The sequence below is a fragment of the Stenella coeruleoalba genome (assembly GCF_951394435.1).
Source record: "Stenella coeruleoalba genome assembly, chromosome: X".
In the NCBI taxonomy this organism is placed as follows: domain Eukaryota; kingdom Metazoa; phylum Chordata; class Mammalia; order Artiodactyla; family Delphinidae; genus Stenella; species Stenella coeruleoalba.
Window position 1 is genome coordinate 116,134,188 of NC_137152.1, and position 18,935 is coordinate 116,153,122.

Sequence of the window (18,935 nt, forward strand, 5' to 3'; positions counted from 1 at the left end):
CGGACCGGGGCACGAACACGTGTCCCCTGCATCGGCAGGCGCACTCTCAACCACTGCGCCACCAGGGAAGCCCCAAGATTTGTTTTAAGGTATTTTTTAAAAATTTTATTGAAGTATAGTTGATTTACAATGTTGTGTTAATTTCTGCTGTATGGCAAAGTGACTCAGTTATACATATAGCACTAAGATTTTAGAAGTGAAACTAAACAGTTCCCGCCCTCCTGGAGATTACAGTTTTAGGAAATCGTCTGATGGTGGTTATATGGATCTCAGGCAACTTTCAGTAATTGCAGTCATTGTCCTTTGTCTATGTTTTCTTAATTTCTTGCTAGATTAGGATAGTATCTCTGTTTTCGTTTAAAAAAAATTGTCCCCACCAATCTGACATTAAGAGAAAATTTGAAATCAGAACTGTTTGCAAAAAACCTGCAGCCCATGGCATTGGATGCTAGGCATAACTGCTTAGACTCTGGTCCAAAATAAACTCAGGCTCGCACCATCATGATACTTGGCGATCATTTTCATAATCTCTGAGTATGTCCTTCTCTGCCACCTAAAGTTTACCTTTATGATTTCCTTGTTTAAGGCAAGTGGCTTCTTGCCTGCCTTCATTTCTTGTATTTCTCTTGGGAAGTCTCCAAATCCAAGAGTCTTACACTGTCTTCCCTGTTTCTGCCCTCTGCCTTGAGTGAATGGTTTTCCTGAAAACCATTAACTGACCATATTTTAAGACTGGTTTTGTATTCAAGGAAATTGTGATTTTTTTTTCACCTATTGTTCTAGTTAATGAACCTTCATCCATGAGCCTGATCTCTCGTTGGCCCTCATTCATCAATAATCATTGAACTTGCTTTGTGTCAGGTACCATTTTAGGTGTTTTTTAATGTATAATTCCATGTAATCCTTATAACAAGCCTAGGAAGAAGACACTATTATCTCCATTTTATAGTAAAGAGAATTGAGATCCACAGAGGGTGAGTTGCTCAAGGCCACATGGAATCTGTGTGATCCTAGTGGATGGTGTATTTTTTTACCAAGGTCTTGCTTCTAGCGTCTCGTAAGATAACCCGTAATAAATGGGTTCCTTGTAAGATTTAATTGCATATAAGAACAGTGTGAGTCAATAGTGCATGTGGTGGCCACGAATGCAAATAGGTTTGATTAATGAAAATGCAGTGCTTGTAATAAAGAAGGTGATCATTTGGTTCTGTTCTCTGTTGGACGTGCCATATCTGGAGTACTGTATGCCATTCTTGTCCATATTTTACGAAGAATATTAAAACTAGAAAGTATCCAGAAGGAAACCTTTAGGTTTGAAACCATGTCAGATGAGAAACTACTGAAGGGACTGATGGTGTTTCACCTATAAAACTGGCAGTTTAGCTGCTTTGAGTCGCTTATAAGGATATCTTATAGAAAAGAGATAAAACTTCTTTACATTTAAGAGCATAGAACTATGCAAATTAAATGTATGTTAGAGGAATATTTGAACTCACATGAAGATAGAATCTTATCATTAGAATTGTCCAGAAGAGGAATTCGCCTGTTTCTTGCAGGATTCAACTGGTCGAGAAATCACTTTTGGGGAATGTTGAAGAAGAGATCCAGTATTGAATTAGTCACATCCAATGAAATGCATTCATATATGACAAATGCCTAGCATATAGGCATGCAACAAATGTTGCTGTTCAAGTCCACTATTTTGGAAAAGCAGATTCCACACCTTACCACTTCTCATCTTTACTCATTACCTGCACCTTTCCTTACTCTTTGGCCAAACCTAACCACTTCCTATGATTTGTTTAGTTGCTGTTGTTATTGTTCACCTCTAGGTACTTGCCTCTGTTACTCCCTTTGCCTGGAAGCCTGTGCTAGTCCCATTCATGCCTCTGGAAGTCCTGGGAAGATACTTCAAGTTGGATGCCAAATGCCATCCCTTCAACAAAGTCTTCAAGTTTTTCAACCAGTCGTGCTTCCTCAAAATAGTGTAAGTACCACATTATCTTTTAAAGTCAATCATCTTTCCCCATCAAATTGTCAACTTCTCATGGAACTATTGTCTTAATCCATTTTTGTATTTACCTCCTCCTATCCCCATCCAGTAGCACATAGGTCATATATTCCCATACCAGGCAAAATCTGTGCGCTTAATATATGTCAGCTGAATTGAATGAAATGGAATTATATGTAGTTGGGTTAAAATGTTAAAGATAAGGCAATATGTGGACCTGACTCTGTGGTAACTGGTCAGAAGTCCTTAGACTCTAAGCCTCACTTGGGCTGAGTAGCAGATAGATATTTGGGGACTTTTCTTTAGAAAACCCATCTCAAGGTACATACATAAAGTCCCAGTAAAAGAACTGGAAAATAAAGAGAAACAAGCTGGAGGTGACTTAGGCTTTCACACCTAAACTGCTCACATCTATAGACAAGGGCTTGTTTCTTTTCGCTTGGATTTATTTGCCAGTGACCTGCAAGGAGTTTTGTTATTTTTTTTCTTGTTCACTTTGCCAACTGGTGAATAATTACTGCTTCCATGCCCCATGCTAAATGAAGGTACCCCACAAAGCAGGCTAAACTACTGTTTCCTAGATAACTGCTAATATTTATCAGTGAATTATGGTGGTAACAGCTTCAGAATTTTAAATGATTTATGTTGCCCCTCAAAATAAATCCCATTGTAATTCCATGCAAATTACTGTAGAAGGTTTCTGGTGGTAAATTCAGAGTACTTTAATCATCTTTTCTTTAAATAATTTTTAATCAGCTAACATTATACAATCTTGCATACAAGTAAAAATGTCATAGATAGTAGTTGAAGAATCTTTATGTATCAGCATTTTAAAAATATTTTTTTGGCTTACAGTTTTTTGTTTAATCTCAGTGCTTTTGTGTCGTCTGTTTCAAGCTTACAATATTCATCAAGGCAAGACCAGTTGGGAAGATTACCAAATGTTACAAGTAGGACACCACAGTTAAGGCCATGACTTATTACCGTATGTTCATTTGTATTTACCTTTTTATTTTGGCATTTAAAAATTACACCTTAGGGCTTCCCTGGTGGCGCAGTGGTTGAGGGTCCGCCTGCCGATGCAGGGGACACGGGTTCGTGCCCCGGTCCGGGAAGATCCCACATGCTGCGGAGAGGCTGGGCCCGTGAGCCGTGGCCGCTGAGCCTGCGCGTCCGGAGTCTGTGCTCTGCAACGGGAGAGGCCACAACACTGAGAGGCCCACGTACCACAAAACAAAACAAAAATTACGCCTTAATTCAGCAAAGGGTTTTTTTGGGCAATAATCAGTTCTATCATGAAGCCCAAAGTAATTTTTTTTGGTATTTGCAACAGATCCCATTTCATTCTTTACTCTCTATTTCTAGTTTTCCCTTATCTGTGCTCTTATACATTAGATGGTTTTGGTTATCCTAGTCCAGTAAATACCCCTGAAATGCAACAATTTCTGCAGTTTTTCCCAGGTTGCTTAGAAAAGAGCCAACCGTTTATGCTTCCAGCCCCATTTGGTCATAGAGCTTCCTCCCATGTTTCACAATCTCATAGTGTACTTTCTAAAATGCTGTTGGATGGTGTTTTCTTTGTGTTCTTTTCACGCTGTGCATGTTCTTGGTTTGATTCCATTTTTGTGTTCTTAATTCCTTTTTATTGTCTGATATAGGTTGCTAGGTTCCAAGAAACAATCTGTGTGATTCATTTTGTATAAGACCCTGAAAATTAGGCTCCCAATAATTTTTAATGATGAGTGCACTCTTTTAAAAGGCAAACAGTAACTATGCTTCTTTCAATTTAATATCTAGTGGTGGATAGAGGAGGTTTGCTTCATTACACTATAATGAATTTGGCTGAATTAGTAATTATCCTGTTATGACTTGTTACTGTGTGTTTTCAGGAAAGAAAGAAAGAGAAAGAGGAAAAAAAAAAGAAAGGAAAGAAAAATGTCTCCACAGACTTCTTGCACTGTTTGCTCTATGGCTGATTTACTATTAGGAAACTTGCACTTTGGTAGTATAGTTATAGCAATGCTATAATATACTTAAAATCTGCCTTACATTTTTTCTATTTTTGCAGTAAAAAAATAGATTCTGGACCAAAGATATACATAATCAGGTAGAAGAGCATGTTATCTTTAAATCACTATGCTCAGATGTTATGTAAAACCATGTTCAAAGTGTACCCTAATATGTACACTAATGTCATGGTCACTCACACTAAGAGTGTCTGTACAGGTGCACACATACTTACAGTGAATATTATCAGACAGTTGTGCACTTAGAAAAGAATTCAACGTATAACTTTGAAATATACATAGGTGGTTAAAATAAACCTAGCACCTCAATCTTGGTGTGTTGTGATAATCTACGTCAAGAAGGAAAACAAAGTTTATAAAAAGTTCCTTTTCATGTATTCTGTTTGAAATCTGCTGGCACCTTCAATTTTGACTAACTATTTAAATACAGCTTCCTCCATCACAGCTGGTTGCCTGTGAATGAGAAATATTTAAATACACTGCTAAATTTTCTAAATGGAACTTTTAGAAATTCCACATTATGCATCTGCACACGCAATTTCAGCTAAGTCGTAATACTGCATAGTAGTAATATATTTCTTACTTTGCTAATTATTTTATTAGCTAATTAGTATTAAAACAGATTGCCAGAATACCTAATATGATTTCTTAACTGCTGCTTAGTGTTAAAGTGTAAAACTGCTACCATTTGGTGATTCACAGAGAGATCTTAAAATGTTCTTGTCATAGCAATAATAATCATAAATAAGTTGAAGTTAGATTCCTATACTTTTACAGCATGGCAGTGGTATGGACCTCACAACCTTTATGAGAATGAATGACCATAATATTTAACCTCCCTAACAAGTTACCTGTGATGAATTTAATGAGCCTAAGAAATTCTCAAGCAAGATCAGAGGTCAGATAGTGTAAATTCAAGAGGTTGTGGTTTTAAAAAAATTTTTGCTTTGTTCTTTTGTTTTATTATCTTTGTATACCCCCTATTGCACTTAGCACAGTTATTTGCACATAACAGGTAGTCAACTAGGATTTGCTGAATGAGTGAATGAGTCTATGCATCCATTATCTGTCCAGAGCTGGGGTAGGGTACGTAGACACTAAGTGCTGACCTTCTGCCTTCTCCCCTTGTGAAACATGAGCTTTTGGGTGGCTTCCATACATTTTGATATAAGCCAGAAACCAAGTCAGTTGTCTATCAAGCATGGACTCTGTCCTTAAAAAGCTATATTTAGCTAGAGTGACAAAATATAGAGAGTGTTTAAAAAAATGTAGAGTTGCTTAACAGACCCATATATGTATCTTTGTTCTATAAATTTTATATATGCATATATTTATAATACAATATTCACATTGGAAATCTTTAGCGTATAGCTTCAAGAAACAAATATTCAAAACTTTCAACATCAGCTTCACTTTTGACCTTCACATATTGAATCCTCAGTTCTCTTTCAGCTATATGAGTATCACAGTGTCTTCTTCCCTCAAAACTGTCACGTAACCCTTGGTATAGTGGAAAAGGAACTGATTTTGGAGGCTTACGACCTGCATTTTAATCTTGGCCCTTCCTGGGTGGTCTTGGACACATGACTACACATAATTTAACCTCTTTGGGGTTCAATAGCTTCATATATAAAATAGGATAATAATACCATCTATACCACAGGTTTACAGTGATAATTAAGTGAAGTCATATATGTAGAGCACCTACCACATTATAGTTTTTCGATGCATGCTAGCTTCCTTGCACCTGCTTACCACAGAATATCTACGTGTGCAGCTGGGACAGTTTCTTATTCAAGCCCATGAATCTTTATCTCAGTAGCATTTTTGTTTGTTTTCCAAATCACTTTAAAGTCTATTTACATTTTTAAATACCTGATGCAGTTCTACTGCTAAAGAATCTCTTTCTATTTTTTTAAATTAAATTAAAAAATAAAAAATTCTGTATATTTATTGTGTGCAACATGTTGATTTGAGAGATATATATATATATATATATATATACATAAGTGAAATGATTACTAGAGTTAAGCTAACTAACATATCACCTCCTCACAGAGTTACCATTATTGTGTGTGTGTGTGTGATGAGAGTACCTGAAATCTACTCTCAGCAAGTTTCCAGTATACAACACAGTGTCATTGAGTATAGTCATCATGCTGTACATTGAATCTCTACATTTATTCATCCTACATAACTGCAACTTTGTACTCTTTGACCAACATCTCCCTATTTCCCCCACCTCCCCACCCCTGGTAACCACCATTCTACTCTCTGCTTCTATGTATTCAATCTATTTATAGAGAATCTCTTTATTGTTAATCAGTACACTATTTGTCAGCTAGTGATCTTATTACCCAACAGTAGGCATTATTACAATTTATTTACATTTGTAAAAACATTATCACATTTAAATCATGGGTCTATTTTATTAAGCTACTCGAACATAACAGAATAACCAAAGACTACTCAACTAGGGTAAATTTTCAGATAATATGTACCAAGAAGCCATTTTCACTACTCACAGGTCGGTCTCATCAGCCACAACAAATTGAATTTTTGAAGTCTCTAGATCACATTTGGAAGTCATTACATTGTTGCCTTTGGTAAGTGCATCCTCTTAGGTTACCTCAAATCATTCACCACTGAACACAATAGAAGAGGATAACTCAGTTGGCCTTTGGATCCTGCTGCAGGCAGATGTAGCACAGACTTGACTGAGTCCTGAGAAAGGGGCCAAGGTTTGCTCGGTTCAGCTGACCATACATTTGAATATTGCATTGTGTAGTAAAAAGACTCTCTCAGACTTTATATTTGGTAGGGGCCTACTTTGTGACATTCTGAGGGAAGGAAAGTGTCCAGTGCCCTAGAGCCAAAGCCAGGGTGATGAGGCGTAATTCTCATCAAGGAGGCTTTGGCAGGTTAGTAATTGGGTAGTTAGTGAAAGATTAGTGATTGTCTAGGGGCATAGAATGCCAGCCCAAGGAGAAAGAAACAGCTGGCTAATCAGAATAAAGGGCACAAATAGAAAGTAAAATGGGATAGTGCTTCTAGGGTGTAAGCCACTGCAGGGAAATTCCATGGCTACAAATGGAGGATTAAATTGCTATAAATAGGCCCATGTTGGTGTTAATGATGAGTGCTAGAGATCTTTTAAAATGAGAGGTGAATCTGCTCTGATCAGGTAGGGGTGGAAGTGAGGAATGTGAGTAAAGGAAGTTGAATCATTGCATAAAGTAACTAGCCTCCTTGGATAGGATAAGCCAGGAGGTTAAGAAAACACTTACTGCTACACATGAAAAGTTAGATTTTTATGGCATATTGTTCTGAGTCCCTTAAAGAAATAGAACAAAAAATCCTAAATGCATATGGAATCTCAAGGGACCTCAAATTGACAAAACAATCTTGAAAAGGAAGAGTAAAGTTGAAGGCCTCACATTTCCTGACTTCAAAACATATTATAAAGCTACAATAATCAAAACAGTATGAAACTAGCATAAAGACACATAGAGCAGTGGAACAGAATAGAAAACCTAGAAGGAAGCTCTCACATATATAATCAAATGATGATAAGTGGTTAATATCCAGAATATACAAAGAACTCCTACAATTCAACAACAAATAAACAAGTAACCTGATTAAAAAATTGGGCAAAGGACCCAAATAGATGTTTCTTTAAAGAAGATATACAAATGGTCAACAAGCATATAAAAATATGCTCAACATCATAATCACAAGAGAAATGAAAATCTAAACCACAGTGAGTTATCACCTCATACCCATTAGGATATACACTATCAAAAAAACAGAAAATAACAAGTGTTGACAAAGATGTGGAGAAAATGGAACTGGAGTGCTCTGCTGGTAGAAATGTGAAATGGTGCAACCATTATGGAAAACAGTGTGGAGGTTCCTCAAAAACCTAAAAATAGAATTACCATATGATCCAGCAATCTCTCATCTGGATATATATCAAAAAAAATTGAAATCAAGATCTCAGATATTTGCAGACTTCCCTGGTGGCACAGTGGTTAAGAATCCGCCTGCCAATGCGGGGGACACAGGTTCCAGCCCTGGTCCGGGAAGATCCCACATGCCATGGAACAACTAAGCCCATGTGCCACAACTACTGAGCCTGCACTCTAGAACCCGTGAGCCACAACTACTGAGTCCTCATGCCATGACTACTGAAGCCCGCACGCCTAGAGCCCGTGCTCCACAACAAGAGAAGCAGCCACCTCAATGAGAAGCCTGCACATCACAACGAAGAGTAGCCCCCGCTCACCACAACTAGAGAAAGCCCACGTGCAGCAGTGAAGACCCAACACAGCCAAAATTAAAAAAAAAGATCTCAGATATTTGCACACCCATGTACATTGTGGCATTGTTCACAAAATTCAAGAGGTAGAAGTAGCCTGAATGTTCATTTGTTTGTTGAATGGACAAAGAAAATGTGGTATATACATACAATGGAATATTATTCAGCCTTAAAAAAGGAAGGACATCCTCTCACATTCTAGAACATGGATGAACCTTGAGGGCATTACGATGAGTGAAATAAAACAGTTGAAAAAAGACAAATACTGAATGATTACACTTATATGAGGTATATAGAGTAATCAAAATCATGGACACAAAGTAGAATTGTTGATTGTCAGGGACTGGGGGGGAAGGGGGAATGGCAGTTGTTGTTTGATGGGTTTTAGTTTTGCAAGATAAAAAGGTTTTAGGGATCTGTTACACAACAATGTGAATAGACAACACTACTGAACTTTATACTTAAAATTGTTAAGAGAGTAAAGTTTGTATTATGTGTTTTTTACTACAATTAACATTTTCTAAAAAGAGAAACTTAAAAAAATTGTTCTGAATCTCTGTGGCCACAACTATGGCCATAGCAAAAGAAATCAATTCCCCTAAAACCTTAAAAAGAAGGTTTTGCCTATATGATATATCTGTGAATCAGGTGGTTTAAGACTTTCCACAGGTCACACAACTAGTTGATTGTGAGCTGGAAGCTAGATCTGATTGTTGATCCAAAAGAGTTTGCTCTGGACTTTCCTCTCTACCACCTTACCTTCTGGTACCATGGCACCTGACACAGAGAGAATACTCTAGTAAAAATTCTGAAAAGAGATGAATGCCTCCCACATTGCCTAATCATGTCCCTCCTTTGTTAGTTGAAGGAAAAGAAAATGTAATCTTCAGTCTTCTAGATATGGACCAGACCAAGCAATTCTGCATGTAAATAATTTGACTCCAGTTTAATAAAATGTATATGACATAAGAACTCCAAAATATTTCAAAATACAGAACAATTCTGGAAAGTGGGCAAAAATAACTAAAACAGAGTATTGCCATGAATTTTCTCCATTTGACACAGCCCCCATTGAATGTCTAGTTTTGAGCTTGTAGGATTTCCCACTGTGGTGTGCCTTGCCCCTAAATACAAGTTTGCTACTGATTTAGAAACACATTCAAAGTGATACTTAGGAACCTTTGGTTTTCCACAAAGGATTTTTGAAATCTATTATGTTATATATTTCTTTCAGCCACCAGGTGGCATGAGCTTTGCTGCTGAAATATACAATAAAAATGTATAATAAAAATGTATCCTGAAGAGAGAAATTATATCAAGTCTTACATTATCTAACAAAAAGATAATGATCGTGGATTTTATCATGAATTCAATCAATGAAAACCTACATGGTAGTAGATTTGTTAGTTATGAATATGTCACAGAAAGACCTTAAGAGCTTTAGGGTAGAAATTTATCCTCACAAAGAGCTCCCAAATAAAGTTTATAATTGATTTTAAAGAGTTGAGCATAGGGCTTCCCTGGTGGCGCAGTGGTTGGGAGTCCGCCTGCCAATGCAGGAGACACGGGTTCGTGCGCCGGTCCAGGAGGATCCCACATGCCGCGGAGCGGCTGGGGCCGTGAGCCATGGCCGCTGTGCCTGCGTGTCCGGAGCCTGTGCTCCGCAACGGGAGAGGCCACGACAGTGAGAGGCCCGCGTACCGCAAAAAAAAAAAAAAAAAAGAGTGGAGCATAATTATCTAAAATTATACTTTCTTAACTTAAGGCATTAATTTCATTAGTGACCTGGTCTTGTAAGATAGAGGTAAAAAAAATCTATTTTCTCAGTTCTATTATAACTTGTAACCCTTTTTAACAATGCTAAATCCACACACTACTACCTAAGTATCAGACCAAATGTAAAGATATGCTTCATTTTAAGAAAACGCTCCAATATTAAGAAAAATTATTTTTCTTTTAAAAAGTCATTCTACAAAAGAGTTTGCAGCAACATTACTTAAAAGAGTGAATTTCTTTAGAGTATTTAACTTTTCATCCAACATCCCGAGAAGGGGAGGAAAGGCCAACCAGGAGCTTACGAAGTTGCACCAGCCATCTGGGGCTGGAGGAGTCTTTGGAAATGTCTCGAGATGGTATCAACCATTTTCCCCTCTCAATAGTTTATTTTTCTTTCTACCTCCAATCCCACATCCAAGTAGTTTAAGCCCTTTTGTGTTCACCATTCAGGAGAGCCATCTGACAAGACACAAATCAGAGAAAATAGAGTTTTCTTAGCTTTGGTTTCCAAAAACGTATACTCTTAGGGAATGGCTGTGACTACTGACATAGATAAGGAGATATATGAGCAGGGGGGTTGAGGAACAGGTTTTTCCCAGAGGCTAAAATAAATCTCCATGGGCAGAGAGGAGTGAGGCATCTTCAGATTCCGGCACAGGACTGTCAATATGCTGCTTCCCAGATAGAGCCAAATCCAAGAGAGTGAAAGGTTGTGAAGTAAGTCTAGACGCATGGGACCTAAGAGACAGTCTCATAGACATTCGTCCACCTCAAAGTAGCAGAGAGGCAGCAGAGAAAGTTCTGTGTGCTATAAAGCATGGCATGGAAGTACAGTGCATTACTGCGGACCTAAAGGGGCCGCATGGGTGGAACACGGGTGGTCTCAGGGGCAGCACATCTGTACTGATGACCGAGGGCCACAGGATGCCACAAATGCCTCGAGGGGTGTCTGCATGGACAAATGCCATCAAGGATCAGATGTGCCATTTACCCCACAATATCTTGGCTAGACCTCAGCACTCCAGAACTTCGATGCAACCCCATGGCAGCGGGGAAACCCCAATATTCCCAAGATGGTTTATTTAAGGCAAAGGAACTGAGAGCTTGAAATTGAAATCATGTTGAGTCCTAGAAAATCATTAAGGTTGTTTTGTGTACTAGCTTCAGATATCTGATGCTGTTAGTGTTTTCTAAACTTATTTCCATGAACTCATTTCTCTTTTGGTCTTCTTTAGTAGTTGGTAAATTTCTTTTTGAAATGTCAGCCTTTGTCAACTCTGCCGTGGGGTAGTGAAGAAAAAGATTTTGTTTCCACAGGTGAACAGTAATTTTACAAGAAGACCTCAGTGTATTTGCTAGAGTAATACAAGACAAATAATACTTTCCCCTTACATAAAATACATTCGAAAAGGGGAAACAGATGTGTCAATCAACGTGTACAGAACTTGTTATGATTGAGTCTGAGAAGTGCCCAGATAGAGACTATCATGAGCTAATGCTGAAGTATGTGAACGCCCAAGGAGCGGTATTTAGCACACCCAGACAGAAATAAGCCTCACCTAAGGATGTGAGTATGAGTATGTGGGGTCATTTACAGTTTTGTGCTCTCTCATACCAGATTCTTGGAGGTAACTAGTAGGGTCTCCTCAACCCAGATATTTATCTATAATCATACTTTAATTGTTTCTTTAACTTGAAGCTTCATGAGAATGACAAGAAGGTCTATTGAGAATGACTGTGCCCGCACTCTGGAATGAGACTCTCATGTCTGCATAATTGTCTATAGTCAACTCTGTAGGGGCTGCAGAGGGCTCTGGTCTTGGTTTCCTGGATGGTGAGGGGAAGAGTTCTCATCCTTCCTAAATCGATTCTTCTGTCCCATGAGTCTCGGTTTTGATGGAATATCCACATCTTGCATGGGCTGCCTTAATCACTGATCTTGGTGAGTTAACCTTTGCTTACCAACACCAGGGATGATAATACCTAATGCCATGGCTCTCTATGTCTCTCAACTGAGTCCTTCAAGATTGGTGACCCTTTTTCTGAAAGCCTCAATACTAGAAAGGGTTGCCTACCATTGGTTGAGTACGTACTATGTGTGAGACTTTCTTCTAGACATTATACATGTATGAATTTTTTTAATGCTTATCACACACCACGTGTGGTTCTCTTACATGAGGAGTTTCCTTTAACTTCAGTTGAAACTGAAACTAGATCCCTAGTTTTGCTCTGTCCTGAATCTTTCATTCACAGTTAACACCGTTAAAAACTCCCACAGGCGAGCATAATTCAGGACGTGACTGTACTCACTTTATGCTCAATATCAGGGGGATGATACCAGGATTAGTTGTTCCTGGAGGTGTCAGAGAAAGTCATGCTTGACCTTTGACTTAAAAGGTGACTAGCAATTTGATGTGAGGGGTAGGGATGAGAATAGCCCAGCAGAGGGAGTGGTGTGTATAAAGAAAGGTTCCTAGAACAACAGTGCTAGGCTCATTTTGGGAATGGCAACAACTTGGTTCATGGCGTATAGTGAAGGGGGTTGGCGGCAGAGGCACGCACTGGACCCATGCGCACCCTGAGGATGAGGAACCAAAGCACGTCACTTAGCCAAAGAATGAGCCTAGCTGGCTGCCCAGCCTCTCCACCCAGCCGTGTGCTTCCCTACTCACTGTTACTCTCGAAGTGTGGGGAAAATAAAGTTTCTCTGTGGAAACAAAAAAGGCTATAAAAGAAGGCCAAATGCTAGAGCTGTGATGGAAATATAGACTGCTTTGTCCCAAATTAGAAATTTTGAGCAAAATAAGTGATGGTGTGTGGAATTCAGTAGCAATTGGAACTTACGGTATAAATAGGTCCACTAAATGCTCAATGTGGAAACAAGAAAAAGCAATTCAAGAAACAATTCATCAAGTAACAATTCAGTGAAATTTGAAAAAATGGTGTTTAATTTCTGGTTAGATGTTTTAGTTATTCTTTACTGCACTTTCAGAGGGAAAATTATTTACTATAATGGCTTGCAAAGTTGGAATATTTTAAGTCTTAAACCTGATTCCTTAAAAGGTTTCTACTATCATCCAATGTTGTGTCCCAGTGTGTCTCACAAAATATTAACTTCCAGTTATCTTCCAAGCGTTTACATCATCCTCAGATGTACTCTTTATGATAGCAGCTTAATATTATGTTATAGCATTACAATTCTTGCAAGATACTGAATAATTCTTTGGCTGAGTATTTAAATTGTTTACAGTTTTTTTAATATAATACATAAGCTGACCAAAAACATTTTAATAAAGCAAACTTTGTTGTTTTGATTAGTCACTTCGAGTAAATTTCCATGTGTGGAATTGTTGGGCCAAAGGGTATGATTATTTAATGTCTCTAGGTATGCGTGATTAAACTATCCACTGAAAGGGCTGCATTAACATGTAATAAGCATATCTCTTTTCACAATTTCTCCAGCATTGGGATTTATTAGCCTATTTATTTTTACTTCTTTACTATACAAACTTTGGGTCTCATTTTTGTTAAATTTTGCATTTCTTTACTTCAACCAACTTGAACTTACTTTTCATGTATATTTATACAAGAACTGTGCGGGTCCACTTATAGGTGTGTATTTTTCAATAGTTAGTACTACAGTACTACGAGGTCCTTGATTGGTTGAATCCCCAGATGCAGAGGAACCAAGGAGGGGGGGTGGCGACTAAAAATTATATGTGGATTAACCCCCTCATTGTTCAAGGGTCAAATGTATTTGTATTTCTTGTGAGAACTGACATGACAGGTCAGTTGAGAATTTATCACCTGGGATTTTGGTGTCATTGCCTACGTTTTTCATTCTGTGGTTCTCATCTCGGTAGCTACAACAATTACCCATTACATTTTTCATTCACAGACACAGTTTTAATGCATAACTCTTCTCCACTGTCTACCTTACCCATTAAGTAAGTCGTCCCTGAAATGGAAAATTAAATAGAAGGGTGGGGACAAACAGCCTATAGACTTTTTAAAATGTCACTATTAAGGAACTTAATAAGTGATAAACAATAATCTCCAACCTTCTATGATTCAGGAAAATAAAAGAATATTATGGCAACAGTGTAAATAATTATGGTATTACTATAGCAACTGTGATGGGCTTCTGTAGAGTTATTCAGATTTAGTTTCCATAAATATTCAATTACCTATTTGAAGCTTAGCTCAAATGAAGATATCTTTTGACAATTTCAAAGCATGTTCCCTCTGTAAGTGGTTTTAGAGTCAAGTAGTTTCATGAACAGGATTTCTAGGCTATTTTGGCAATTGTGGTTGAATGGGATCCGTTAAAATTTCAAATAATGTGAATATTCATGGATTTTGTAGACTGACTTCAGCTTACTTTATAGAATGTATGAAAATTGGAGGTTCTTTTCTATCAAACATCCTATACTGTTACTACTACTAATAATATGTCAGAGGCATTTGGTCATGATTATGTTAACTAAAATATTTTAATTACACGGCAAGTGTGTGTTATAAGTGTATAAGTAAACAAGATGTTTAAAGGTGATATTCACACTGACTATGTGAGATAATTTCTTCTAGGCATTATCATGTATTAGTTCTTTTAATACTCGTCACAACACTGCAAGGAGTAAAGGGGAGGCCGAATAATGTTTCCTCTACCCTTCTAGGTTATTGACCGAGATTCCCTGTAATAAAAGGCAAAAAACAGAAGTTTAATAACATGTACACCTCATGTGTACATGGGAGGTACCAAGGGGAAATGAGTAATTCAAAGAGATGACTTTCGAATTCAGGATTAACACCATCTTCATAGAGAAAGGGCAGGGGGGATAGAGGCCTTTCAGGGGAGAGGAAATTTTGTTTAGGAAAGATGGGAGGCAGGAGAGTTTGTGACAAAGTTTGTCTGGGGGTACTTTTGATTTCTAGTGTCCTCTCCTGTGATGAGTCAATATTCCCTAGCTGATGAGACACCCAGGGAGAGGGTCTATGATAATTGAGTTCCTTTTGGAAGATCTGTCCTTAGGCAGCTAAACGGACCTCAAAGTCTCTCCCTGTATTTCCTGTTTTCACATACCTAGAGCCCCAAATAATCAATGTGCCAAAGTGGCCCATTTTGGGGTGGTATATTCTGCTACCCTTCTAGAGGTATGATTATATCTCCATTTTATTGATGAAGAAACAGAGGCATGTAAAGCTTAAACTTGAGAAAAAGGTTATAATAGATGTATATATGGTGGGGATACTCTCCCATTTTCCATTTTTCTATTATGTTCAAATTTTCTATGATAAACATGCATCCTTTCTTTACTGGTAAAAATAGAATATGCTTTTAAGAGCTTTTGCATCTTTTGGGCTGACTGGGAGAGACATTCAGCTTCACACCTGCTCAGATAGAAGACAAATGTCTGCTTCAGCCACTCAGATGGGCATTTGAGTAGTCACTATCTGGATATTCGGTTTTACCCACAGGACCCAAAGACAGAACAGCCAACATGAGAAAAAGCTGTCCCTTTACTTTATGAAATAATAAAGAATAAAAAAAATGTAAGACATGATCGATCTCACAAGAGAGGTGTGCAAACAGCCTCCTGGTGAAACCAAGAAAATTGTAGGTAGGTAAGCTTTTCCCTTGGAGAAAAGGAAAACAATAGTTTGCTGCAAACCCCAGCTGAAAATATAGGATGTCACAAAGATTTTTTTTTAGACCTTATGATGATGTCAACTGCAGTGAAAATACGCCCACTTCCATTCTCAAACGTGAAGCCTTTGAATTCAGTCTTTCTTACAACACAGATAAAGCTAGCAAAAGGAAAAGTGGTCACCTAAAAAGACACCCAAATAACGTGATAAAAAGCAGTTCGATTCCATTCATCCTGACAAGCATTTATTGAGTACATAACATGTACTAGGGGCTGGTATAGGACAAGGCACTAAGAATATAAAGATAAATAAAACTTGCTCGTGGTTCATCAGAGGTTTTCACCTATTGCGTATGCAGACATGAGAACAGTTCATTCTAGTATAATGGGGTAAGTGAGTAAGTGATGCTTTCAAAGAGCTGCTGTATTTGTGACATGCAGGTTAAATGGAATATACATACACCCCCAAGGGACTAGAGTTGCTACTAAGTACAAGGACCTCCTTTATGTGCCAGGCATGTGCCTAGGGTTAAAGGCTGCAAAGGTAAGGACCGTGACTGTTTTGCCCTCCATTGTATAACCCGAGCTTTAGCCAACTACCTGGCTTTAATTGGACGAGCAACTTTGCAACTTTGCTGCTAGAACAGGGATTGGAAAATCATAGACCAAATCCTGCCCTGTTTTTGTATGGCTCACATGCTGAGAATGGTTTTTATATTTGAAATGGGTATATAACACCCATGTTTCACCTTTTAGCCCACAAAGCCTAGAGTATTTAATATCTGGCCCTTGACTGAAAAAGTTCGCTAACCCCTGTGCCGAGTTTAGAGAGCACAGATGGTAAAGGGGTTGTGAACAACTCAGGTCCACAGGGCCAGTCCTACATAAAGGGAGTTCCATCTGTGGTCTATGTAGAGGAATCTCTAGCAAACTGTTAGAGAAATTCACATGACCAATATGGTCCCAGATAGCCACAAGTCCCTCAGATGTCACTGGCTCAACATAAGGCTGTATCTAGACGATGAGCCTTGTAAGTGCAAGAAAGGGTGTGAGTATTTCTTCTCCGTAACCCTCCATACCAAGGACAGGGGCTGGCACACTGTCGGCACTCAGTAAATCTCTGATAAGTGCATGAATCAATGAATTAATGAATCACAGAGGAGAAAATCACTTTATACTTCAATGGAGGCTACCCTGAAGTTAACCATACAACTTTGCTAATTTTCAAAGATGAAAATTATGTTGGTTTGGCAGATTCATTCTAATCTGGTATCCCTCCTCCCCGCCCCCCCCCCACACTTTTTTGCCATATGTCCATGTATAGCGCTTCCATGGTCACCTGACTTTTATCTCCTACCTGTCTCATGCAACTTGAACAGAAACTGCTTTAGTTTGTCTGGGTTTAATTCTGATTTTCTCAACTTGTCTTTGAGACCTAGAATTCCCATTTCAGCACCTACGATCTTTCATTTTATATACATATATATCATTTTATATATATATATATACACTACATATATATATTCTAAGAAGAATAATTTTTAAGTTAATGAGATTAGAATATATCACCGACATTTCTAGACCCTACTGAGAGGTTATCTATTGCAGGATCTGGATGTGATTTGAATGGATATTTTATTGGTTTTAATTTAACATGACAAAAAGCAAAATGTGTCCATTAATTTAAAAAATTCAAGCAATCCACAAGTAGTGTTAACAGTTAACGTGCCCTTTGTCCTGGATTCCCGGCTCCCCAACTATGCTCTCCCATACCCGATCCTCCCCCCTCCTCACAGAGCAAACACAGGCATACTCTGCACATCTTTAAAATGCATTTATATACACAAATATACACACAAAGGATGTTTTGTCTTTTGAGTAAACGACATAAAAAGTCATAGTTTATATAGATTTTTAGCATGAACCTTTTTCCATATTAATATCTCATCCTATCGAACTCTCCATAGAATTCAATAGTATGCATGTACTATAATTTATTTAATTAGTTAATCGATCTTTAAGAATGAATAATTTTGTGTCATTTAGAGCACTGTGGACACTCATGTGGATTTTTTCATTTCCGCTCCGATTGACTAGCCATTTCTTATATCTTTGTCCATTTCCTCTTTTATCCCTTAAATCATATAGGAACTTCAGGTAGGAGACTTCCTAAATAGCATCAATTTGGAACGGAGTGACTCATAGATCCATAAAATGAAGGCTTATTCTCTTCCAAGAATATCTTTAAGATGTCTTGACTTCCCATGTAATGTTTTGATTATTTCTCAAACCATTTTCTAGGGCTGGATTATGTTCTTGTCAGTTGTCGGACAATACTTTCAATGTGGGACTGTTGGTCTATCTTTCCTGTTTTTCTGAATTAAGTAAACAGTAAATAGAAGCAGAAGTAAATTCAAACATAGAACTGTTTTAAGGCTGTCTGCCTCACAAACAGCAGAAGGCAATGAAAAACTTTTCAGTCCCCAGCTGAGAGTGGTGGCTCAGACAGCAATATATTAAGTGCAGTAGGAGAGGGCATAACTAAGTGCTGTGGGTGTGCAGAGGATATCTCAATTCTGCTTGAGGGAGTCAGGGAGGGAGGCCTTCAGGGAGGAGGTGACAATTTACCTGAAGCTTCAAGGAAGAGTTTTCCATGTGGGCAAGAGGAAAAGGGTATTCAAGGGAGAGAAATGTTTACAAAGGCACAGAGGAGTGACAGGTTATGGAGGGTTCAGAAAGGTTCAGGGCTCCTTGAAAGGAGGGTGCATGTGGAGGCCAAATTGATAAGGGCCAAGTGACAGGCAGGGCCAAATGATGGAGAGAAGACTTTATCCTGAGAGTGTTGGGAAGCCATAGAAGGATTTTATTAAGCTTGAAAAGATAAAATTTGTGTTTCAGGACAGGGGTCGGGAAGCTTATTTTCCGAAAAGGGCCAGATAATAATCATTTTAAGCTCTGTGCTGTTTTATGGTCTCTGTTGCATATTCTTCTTTTTCTTCTTTGTTTCTCTTTCTTATCCTTTTCCTCTTCTTCCTTTTCCTGTTTCTCCTCCTCCTCCTTCCTTTACAACCCCTTTAAGAAGGTAAAAAATATTGTTTTCATTTTTTTTGCTTTTTGCTGTTCAGCGGCAGTGTTTTCCACGACTCAGCTGGCTG